The sequence below is a fragment of the Brassica rapa genome, chromosome A07 (assembly GCF_000309985.2).
Source record: "Brassica rapa cultivar Chiifu-401-42 chromosome A07, CAAS_Brap_v3.01, whole genome shotgun sequence".
NCBI lineage: Eukaryota > Viridiplantae > Streptophyta > Magnoliopsida > Brassicales > Brassicaceae > Brassica > Brassica rapa.
The window spans coordinates 6,266,104-6,276,483 of NC_024801.2; the positions used below are offsets into that span (position 1 = coordinate 6,266,104).

General features: G+C 43.8%; 1 non-coding gene across 1 annotated transcript; it reads left to right on the forward strand.

The window, feature by feature from the left end:
* The first annotated feature begins 4,725 nt into the window (after positions 1-4,725).
* Positions 4,726-4,831, forward strand: LOC117126956. The gene has a single exon (XR_004449717.1). It is a non-coding gene; the product is annotated as a small nucleolar RNA R71 (small nucleolar RNA).
* Positions 4,832-10,380: the final 5,549 nt, after the last annotated feature.

A 10,380-nucleotide genomic window follows, 5' to 3' on the forward strand; every position in this document is an offset into this window, starting at 1 on the left:
TTGTTTTAGCCTTGCTAACTAGAACTTGATCATAGGATTGCATATTCAAGCACCCTTGTTATCCCATCCTGACATCTATCTATCATATTAGGATTGCTAGAGAGGGCTAACCGCCAATTTAGAATCTTAGTAGGGCATTTCATACTCGCGCATAGGCCTGGCTAGAACCCGTCGATCGATGTCATCAACTGACAATCGATCGATGTTGGCAAAGGTGTATCGGTCGACGTCTTACTAGACCATAGATCGACACTCTCTCGTTTTCTGCATACTAACTGTTGAGACACGAGATCTAGTCTGTTAACCAGTGGTACATGCGACAGCTGATCACTGAGTTAAGCGAATGAGCTCTAATATATCATGCATGCAACAGTTAGGCATCTATAGGTATTATAATTTCCAACACCTGAATAGTGGCCCTGCATCTAATATCATTTCCAACCAAGTTACATTTATTATTTACTCGCTTGTTACTGTTGCTATTTCATTTAGACATTTACAACCTTTAAAATTAATAAACACTAGATTTAACTGTTCCCTAGCTCTTTGTGGATTCGATCCCTAAGTACTACATCTGAGCCTCTTTTGATGAGAGTAACACTCCTTAGGGTAATTTTAGTGGTATCAGCTACAGAACATCTCCAAAGTACTTGAGAAGATGGATGACAAATGGACAAGAAATGATGTGGCCACAAGAAGTTTCATTGCATCTTGGTCCAGAATGTGCAGAGATGACGTGGATGCTTGCTTTCCAACAAGCAGCTGTTTCTCCACACAATAGCCAATCACTACCACAGTCAAGCTAAATGATTATAACCAAGCGATGAGTGGGAGGCAACCCACTGGTGATATAAAACGGTCATGCATATCCTCGTAAGTCCTCAGCCTCTCATCCATTGCTGAGACTTTGGCGTCGAGCGATTTGAAGGTGCACATGTCGATCGATGTGGCTGGATGTTGGTCCTTCTTGCGAATGGTGTCCAGATCTTGCTGTAGTAGCTCGATTTTAGTGCTTAGCCAGTCCACGTTGTTGTTGAGAGGGCAGTAAACATCGTTTATCCTCGTGTCGATGTATGAGACTTCCCATTCATCCCTGTGTTGTGTTGAACATCGCGGTTCTGCAAGGATCTTAGCTGTAGGAAGACTGACGTCGATCGATGTTGCACGTGGTGCGTCGATCGATGCTGAGGTCGTAGCTTCCTTCTCAAGTTGCTGACGTACACTTTCAATTTTTGTCCTCATTTCTGTCATACATCTGAAAAGCTCATTGTAGCCTCTATCCAAAGGCTGATGTGTTTCATCTACCAATGTTTTGAGCTCCTCTCCCAGTTTCTCCTGAGCTCCACAAATACCAAACACCATTTCATCGATTTCTTCTTTGGTGTAGAGTTCTGGTGCCAGTCTTGTGAGTGTGAAGGAAGTGGCATGTTCTGGAAGACAGATGTGGCTCTCTTCAAAAAGAGATGCTCTTTCCAGTATTTTCCTGATGTTGTCCTTTGTGACAGGTATCATCTCACCAGCTGCGCTTCGTGCGTGTCCACGCTCATCTCTATAGACTCCATATTCGTCCCTTTGTTCCCAAGTGAACTTTCTGGCTCCATACATGTCGAAAGCGCGGCTCCCAAATTCATAGCGTCTGTCGATCGACGTCGGATCATCTATATCGATCGACGTTGGTGTTACCCTGGCGATCGATGTCTCCGTTGTACCGTCGATCGATGCTTGCCCTTTTGGTTAGCGTGATAGATCTGTGTTGATCTCTGTTGTGGCGACTCCTGCGTGGTTGTTAGGATTTGTTAGAATGACGTCTGGAGTGCCACGTTGCTGTGAGAACAGGTTGTCAGGTCCATTGGCTACTTGAAGGATGTCTGCTATGTCCTCTCTGGACACTTGTAAAATCCTTCCATCCATTGCACGTGCGTTGCCATCTGGATCCCTGAAAATACCAAATTCATCAAGTGTTAGAAAACCGTAATCAATGTTTGCATAATTATTCATTTTAGAAATAGAGAGATTAGGGTTTAGAGTAGTATCGATCGATGTAGATACAGTTACATCGATCGTTGGCAGAGTAATTTCTGCAGAACTTGTGTTCTTGAGATGATTGCTCTTCATGGACTTTTCTGTTGATGTAGAAGGAAGAGTGTTCATCTTATTTGCTTGTGTGTTTGCTCTTATGTGTGTAGGTGGTTTCGGAGGTGCAAAACGATTTATATAGGTATTTGTAAACCTGGTTAGGGAGAGAATATTCTCCTGCTCCTGAATTTTCGCTGCGGCGCGAATATCGATCGTTTTTCCTTTCGGTGTGTTGATCGATGTGAGCGGTTGTTTTGCTGGACGAGGGTGGGTATCGACCGATGTGGAGTGCACAGCGTCGAACGATATTGGAAACGTGTTGGTGAACTTGTGTATTTCAAGTCTTTCATCCTGCAAAGACATTTCTATTGCACGTTCTTTCCAGTAATCCTCATCGTATTCCTCGGTATGTTCCTCATGAGGTGAAGTAATTACAGTGTCAACTGCCAGCAAAACTTTCATGGAAACCACTGTCTACCCAACTGCCTATGGAATAATCATTATGTCCTCTCCTGGTTGGAGGTTGGAAGGAAAAATGTTGGTAACAATGATTAGGTGAAGCGAAATGGTCAAGTGGGTGCATTACGTCGAGTGACGTGTTGTTGTGGTCATCGGTCACCATTGACACATTGGAATCGATCGATGGAAAGGTTGGGGTGTTGATCGATTCCGAGTACTCTGTTTTGTACTCCGATTCATACTCTGCTCCACAATGGCATGCGCCAATGAAGCCAAGTTCTTTCCCATAATCCACAAGATTAATTACCTTTCTCTTAGGTCGGATGGGATCGTAGTGGATGTTTGGGTCTATGAGCGTTAGACACAATTTTTTTTTGTTCATGTCACATACAGCTCCTACTGTAGCTAGGAAAGATCTTCCAAGCAGAAGTGAAGAGTTCCAATTAAGCTCGATGTCTAAGATGAAAATCTACAGGGACAAGGGCATTACCAATCAGTACCTCCAGATCTCTTATGATGCCTCCGGATCGTTTCTCTGAAAGATCCACGAAGGTGAAGGATTCTGTTGAGGGTTCGATGGTCAAACCAAGCTGGTCTGCCATAATCCTAGGGAGGATACTAACCGATGCTCCTGTGTCACACATTGAATGGGGAAATTCAACACCCTTGACTATGCATGGTATTGTAAACTTCCCAGGATCACTCTTCTTCGTCAATGTGATCCTGTGTTTCATCTTTCCTCTAACTTGATGAAACATTCTCCTAATGTCCTCCTCAGTTACCTTTGTTTCTCTGAAGAACATCCACAATTGGTGTGTGAAGTAAGCTTCATCAAAAGGTTTTTCGATTGGGATTTTGAGGACTCGTTTAGTAAAACCATCCATCTCCTTATCGTTAGCTTCCCTCTTTAGGTTTTTAGGAATCTTCTCCTTTCTTTTCCTTAACCTTCTCCCTTCAGATTCTTGTTCTTCTTGAACAGATTCTGTTGAACTAGTTAAAGGGTTGGGTTTTGGTTCGGGTGGGTTTGCTAATGGTTTATGTGGTGGTCTGAGTGCATTGATGTAATCATTATCGATTGAGGGTAACCGCATTTGGTATGTCAGAGGTGCTTGTCGATCGATGGGAGGTGTGTTGTGACGATCGACGTCGGACTCACTCTGTCGATCGATGGTTGAGTTAACCGATTGATCGATTTTTTCATAGAAAGGGGAGGGTGGGTGAGGATGCTTAGCTGTGAATTCTTCATGAGTTAGAATTCGAACCGCATTGCATTCAGTCGAATTGGCAGACGACGTCGATCGAAGACTGGAGTAATCCGTCCATCGATCTTCATCATGGTCTGTCGATCGATGCGAGTTCATCGACATCGGTCGAAACCATTGGGATCCGCCGAGACTCATGGAGCTTTCGATTTCAAAATCTCCTTCCTCAAGGTTTTCATTTCTCACCACTTGCCAGAATTCGTCATCTATGATGGCATTTACGTGGTGTTTCCCTTTGTCGGCTCCTGCCTCACTAGCGAAAGCTTCTTGCCTCTTAATAGTCTCGCCCGTCTAAATTACTTGGGTTTCAAGTTTTCTCACCTGAGTCCCTAAGGTCTCGATTTTGGTGTTCAGATTGTTGTAAGCAAAGTCTATCTTACCGTTGAAATCCACGGTGATTTGTTGTTGTCCCAACAGTACTCGATCAAGTATTTCTTCGATCTTGCTTTCGTGAGTCTGGGGTGGTGGATTTTGATAGTAAGAGTTCGAGTAGCTCTTGCTGTTGTTGAAGGGTTTTTAAAATTGTGAACTTTGGTTACTTCTTTGGCCATTTCCAAAGAAGTTTCTGTTTCCGTCCTGGTTTCCAAATTTCTAGAATCCGGTACCTCCGATGTAGTTCACACCTTCTTCTCCTTCTGTATCTGCTACTTCTCCTTCAGCTGAACAGACTTGCTTCCTAAGAAGCTCGTGCACCATATCTAACTTAGCTCTTACTTCGTCCATCTGTTCCTTCCCGATAGAGGCTACAAAATTCTTCCGTTCAGAGTCAGTGTTTTTGGTGCTGCTGCTGTTAGCAAGGTTTTCGATAAGTCTCACAGCTTCCAACGGATTCCGAGTAGTAAAGTTTCCTTCACTCGCCGTATCAAGAGCCATTTGATACTGTAAGGCGAGACTTCGAAAGAAAGTGCTTAGCAGCTGCACTTCATTAAATCCGTGGTGTGGACAGTCTCGCTGGAAAAACCTAAATCTAATCCACGCATCTTTGAAGGACTCTCCAGCCTTCTGCGAGAATGTGGAAATTTTGTTCCGAAGTTCTTCAGCGCGTGCCTCATCGAAGAAGTTTCGTAAGAAAGCATTCTTGATGTCTCTCCAGGATGTTAAAGATCCTGTTGGTTGCTGCCTAAGCCAATGCATCGCTTCTCCATTCAGCGTGTATCTGAAGAGCTTGCACAGCAGGTAATCTTTGGGGACTCCTTCCATCCGAATGGCAGCGATTAGATCCTCGAACCGTTCCAAATGGTCCATAGGATGCTCGTGCGGTAACCCAGAGTAGGGTATCTGCGACACGAGAGTGTAGTATTGAGGCTTCAGCTTGAAATTCTGCTTCTGGATCTCCGGAAGTCGAATCGCTGATCTGTTGGAATAGTACTCATCTGGGCGATTGTAGTCGGCCAGTTGTTTCGATCGAGCGTCCTCATCTACAGGTTGAGCAGCTCATGTAGCATCAGCATCAGGGATTACAGTTCCCTGAGCATCTATTTCCTGACATGTTGCATTACGCAGATGACCGGCCTGGTCATACAGGTTTCCGTTCTCATCCTGAGTTAGAATAATAATGTTTACCATTTTTGACGACACGGTATCGATCGACGTATGCGGTGTAGTATCGATCGTTATCAAACGATTGGGATCGATCGACGATAACGGTGTGGTGTTGGTCGACGGTTTGTTGTGTGTATCGATCGACGACAAAGTGGTTGCGTCGAGCGATGTGGAACGTTGACCTCTACGGATGGTGCGTTCCAAATGAGCAGGATCGTCTGAGAACAGCAAGTCTTTCTCCTTGTTGTTTCTGGTACCGCTGGGCATGCACCTGAAAAGACAAGAAAAAGAAAGATTGTTAGAAAAGGGCGTAAAGAAAAGAATAAGAATTAATAAAACTAAATCTAATGGCGATCAAAGCTCCCCGACAACGGTGCCAAATTTGATACCACTCAAATTACCCTAAGGAGTGTTACTCTCATCAAAAGAGGTTCAGATGTAGTACTTAGGGATCAAATCCACAAGGAGCTAGGGAACAATTAAATCTAATGCTTATTAATTCTAAAGGTTGTAATGTTTTAAATAAAATAGCAATAGTAACTAGCGAGTAAATGATAAATGTAACTTAGGTTGGAAATGATATTAGATGCAGGGCTACTATTCAGGTGTTGGAGATTATAATTCCTCTAGATGCCTAAATGTTGCATGCATGATATATTAGAGCTCATTCGCTTAACTCAGTGATCAGCTGTCGCATGTACCACTGGTTAACAGACTAGATCTTGTGTCTCACCGGTTAGATGTAGACACAAGAGAGTGTCGATCGATAGTCTATTAAGACGTCGACCGATACACTTTTGCCAACATCGATCGATTGTCAGTTGAGGACATCGATCGACGGGTTCTAGCCAGGCCTATGCGCGAGTATGAAATGCTCTACTAAGATTCTAAATTGGCGGTTAGCACTCTCTAGCAATCCTATTATGATAGATAGATGTCAGGATGGGATAACAAGGGTGCTTGAATATGCAATTCTATGATCAAGTTCTAGTTAGCTAGGCTAAAACAAGCAATGAATACAAATCTATCATGAATATCACAACAAGGCAGATCTATAGTTTGGGGCTAATCCCACAAACCTATCTGAACCATGGATCTAACAATTGAACTACTCAGACATAGCAAAGCAATTTATATCAATAGATAAATAGACACTCATAGAATAGATGATAAGAAAATGAAACAAGGAGTTACAATCACAAGTGATCTTTTCTCCAAAAAAAACTTGTAACAAAACTAGGTCTCGAAAAGAAAAGCTCTCTCTGCCGTCAAAACTTAGGCAGTATATATTCTACTATGTTAAAAACTCGTCAGGGCATTTTGGTAATTTGGCTTAGCCTTGGTCTTTAAGTCTGCTGAATCCAAAATGTCGCGTCTGGTGTCTCGACATCGATCGATGGTACTTGTGTACATCGATCGATATTAATCTTCATCTGTCGAGGCATTTCCTGATATCGATCGCCAGCACTGATGCGCATCGATCGATTATTCTTCCTCTCGTCGACCTCTAAGTGGTCAGCTCGGGTGAAATGTCCTTTATGCTCCAAAATGCTCCAAAGTCATAGCTTTACTCCGAAATGCACCTGAACCTGAAAACATACCTAGAAGAGTAGAAAACATAGATATATATATATAGTAATATAATAATATACCATGGATAAAAATGGGTCAAATCCAAGGTATATCAACAGGGCTGGGCGGATGTGGGTGTTTTGCTGCGAATTCCTCACAAGTCATGATCCTCACAGCTTTGCAAGATGCGATGTATTCCGTAGGTGTTGTCGAGCGATGTCCAGGAGAGGACGTCGATCGATTTTGGATGACACATGTCGATCGATGTTCGTGGCTTGGCGTCGATCGACACCAATGTGATCCACGGAAACTCATCAGACTTTCTACTTCGAAATCTCCTTCTTGCAGCTTCTCTTCCTTCACCACTTGCCATAAATCATCCCCAAGGATGGCTTTCACGTGGTGTCTCATAACATCATCTTCTATCCTTTTTGTTAAGGTTCCTGCCTCTTAACAGCTTCTCCTGTCCGAACAACCTGCATCTCTAGCTTCTTCACATGAGTGCTCAAACTTTTTGTTGAGGAAAAAAATTCCATGAAGAGATTACTCCAGGTTCCAGGTTCCTTCCCCCGGGTTCCAGGTTCCCGACTCCAGCTTCCAGGGTCCTGCCCCCTGCTCAGGGTCCCGCCTCCGGGTTCCGACTTCTGGCTTCCAAGTTGAATGGTTTCTCCTGCCTTAGACACGAAGAGATCCTCTTAAATCCAAGAGAAAAAGGAAGTATTCCAACATATAGGCCGTTCTTAAGAAAATTGGAAATATTCTATTATCTAAGGAAACATTGAATATTTCCAAACCCTAGGAGGGGGCACGACCTCCACTATAAATATAGGTTTCTAAACCTAAGGAGGAAGGGGGGGGGGGAAGACGTCCATAAACAGACCTCACAAGTTCTACAGCCGCCAAGGCAATATTCTAACCCTAGAAGACCTTTTCCTTCGACATGCCTATGATAGGCTGATCCCGATGATTGTTCCCGACAAGATGAAGTCATACATGTGGGAGGGGGCCCAAACTAGCGCCAAACTGTGGGAACCAAAATTCGCACTGTCGATTTATGTTTAAATTAGGAAAGGGAGTACCCTAGTTTCCCAGAGGTCCCGAATATCTATTAGAACCACATGCCAAGCAATTAGAACACGAAACGAAAACAATAATAAAACAAGAAATCGTAAAAAGAGCAAAAAATGTCTTATTCCGAATTCGCATATGAGCGTTACAACAAGGTAGAAGCCTAGGCTATGAAAGCTGTCGGCGAGATCCCTAGTTCTAACAACCTAAGACTGCAAAATCTAGTTGAGTCGCAGCTCGAAATAACAAATACGAAAAGTTGCCTAATTGTTCTAAGTGATAAGTTTGCTGTGTAAAAGTTCTCTTTTCTGCCTCTCACCTAGGACTCCTTATATACTCGCTCCTAGGTCGGTTTACGCTTTTCCCGTTCTGCCCTTAATCCGTCATAGCTTAAAAATGGAGATATTATGTCTTTTCCAATCTTCGTGATTATCTTCGGATACTTCAGATTTATCCGCGGAAACTTGACATTTATCCTTTTCTTACGAACCAAGCATAAACCATCATATGGCTTATGGGCTTTTGGTTAAGAAATCATAAGTGGGCTTCGAGCTGCGTTTTAGCCCTCATTGGGCCGTCTTTGACTCGAGACGTTTATTACGGTTTCTTCGATAAAAACAAACTTCCTGCGGTTTTTATCATAAAGTTCGATTGATGACTCCGAGTGACGAAAAACATGAAATGGTTTTGCTACGGTTTTTGGGAGATAGCATTAAAGAGTAGACGAGAATGCATGGATTCGTGTTGTGTCGATGTTTTAAGAGAGCTCGGTCGCTACGTAGAGACCGAGCCGTGTACGTGCTCGGTCACTACGTAGCGACCGAGCTTGGCCCGAGCTTGGTTGCTACGTAGCTCTCTGCTTAAGGAGAAGAAGGCCAGGAAGGCCAAGTCTTCGGAGGTGTGTCGACTTCAACGTCAGATCGAGAATGACGTAGGATCGACGACCGAAGGGATCGAAGAGGCCAAGGATGCGCTCCGAGCTGAGTTCCAGGCTCATTTGGCGAAGATCTCTGCCTTTATAGGCTCCCTCGAGTGCATCCGCAGTAGAGATTTGGCCTTGGTGACTGTCGAGGGCGGGATGGCTATAGTTTGCGCACTCCAGAGGGAGACTCCTCCGTCCTTAGAGGCCGAAGAGACCAGGTTGTCCGATTGTAAGGGAGATTCGGCGGCCGTAGATGGGGATTTTGATCTCGTCCTGGCTGACCTGAAATCCGCGTGCTTCCTCCCGACGTGCTCAAAAGACCCAGAGGGGAAAGATCCCATGGTCGGGGAAAATGGAGGCGACGCGGCCCCGAGCATGGACGAGGTGATGGGCGAAGAGGAGGCTTGAGTTCAGAAGATGGCCATGGTAACGATCTCTCGTGAGAGATTTTTTTTTTGTTTATGTTTATGTTTTGGCCTTGTATCGCCTTGTTTTATATTTCGGGACTGGCCGTTTGTGGCTTTGAATCCCTGCCGCTCTGCGGCTTTTGTAATTTTTTTTTTATGAATGGATAATCAGTTTGCGTTTACGTGAGTAAGTGTATGGAAGGCGGATTATGAGTTGTCGTCTCATATCTCTTTCCGATGTGAAATGCTTTTTTCGCGATCTGTTTCGAGCGTTTTCCGCGAAATCCTAATTTTGCGGGATATCTGAAGACGTCAAATGTAAGCATCGAGGCATGTTTTAGGATCTCATGTCTTCTTTTCGATATCATGCCTTGAGATGTTAAGACCAGTGCGATGGGTTTAGGGTAAGACCTAGGTTTACTTTCGGTTTTAAGATTTATGCGGTGCTGGCCGGCTATTGATTTTCTTGCTGCGATTTAACCTGACTCGTAACGATTTAAAGTCCGCGATATGTTCTCGGCTTATACGACTTGTCTGATACAAATCGAGCATCTCTCCAGAGACGACTTTTAAGCCAACTGGAAGTGCTTGACCAAAATTTCGGATTTCTTTTGTAGCGATATTATCCTTGTGTCGGATGTACGAGGGTCATCTTCGTGAGATGCTGTTTCTGTTTAGGACGTTTAAGAGTTCGATATGATCAGCAACGAACTTGTGGTAGATATTACCATTTGGGTCTTCGCGAAGAATATGTGTTTTGCGGAGATGTTAGTGCGTATATTATTTTTCAATAGTTTCGTTTTGTCGGATGGGAAACAACTTCTTAGCAATTTTTGCAATGTCTCACAGCGCCGGAGGTAGATTTGTCCCTAATGACTGGTTTACTTGCGAGTTTTTTCAGGACTCGGATATAATTTGTTGGATGAAGATGATTTGCTCGGTTTTGAAGGGTAAAAGTTTCAGAAATATCGAGGGCGTGGTGGGATATTTTGAACTTTGGAGTATGCGAGTATACGTACCCACTCCCCCCCCCCCTTTTAGATAGGGGGACAGCTGAATTCGTCTTTCGACA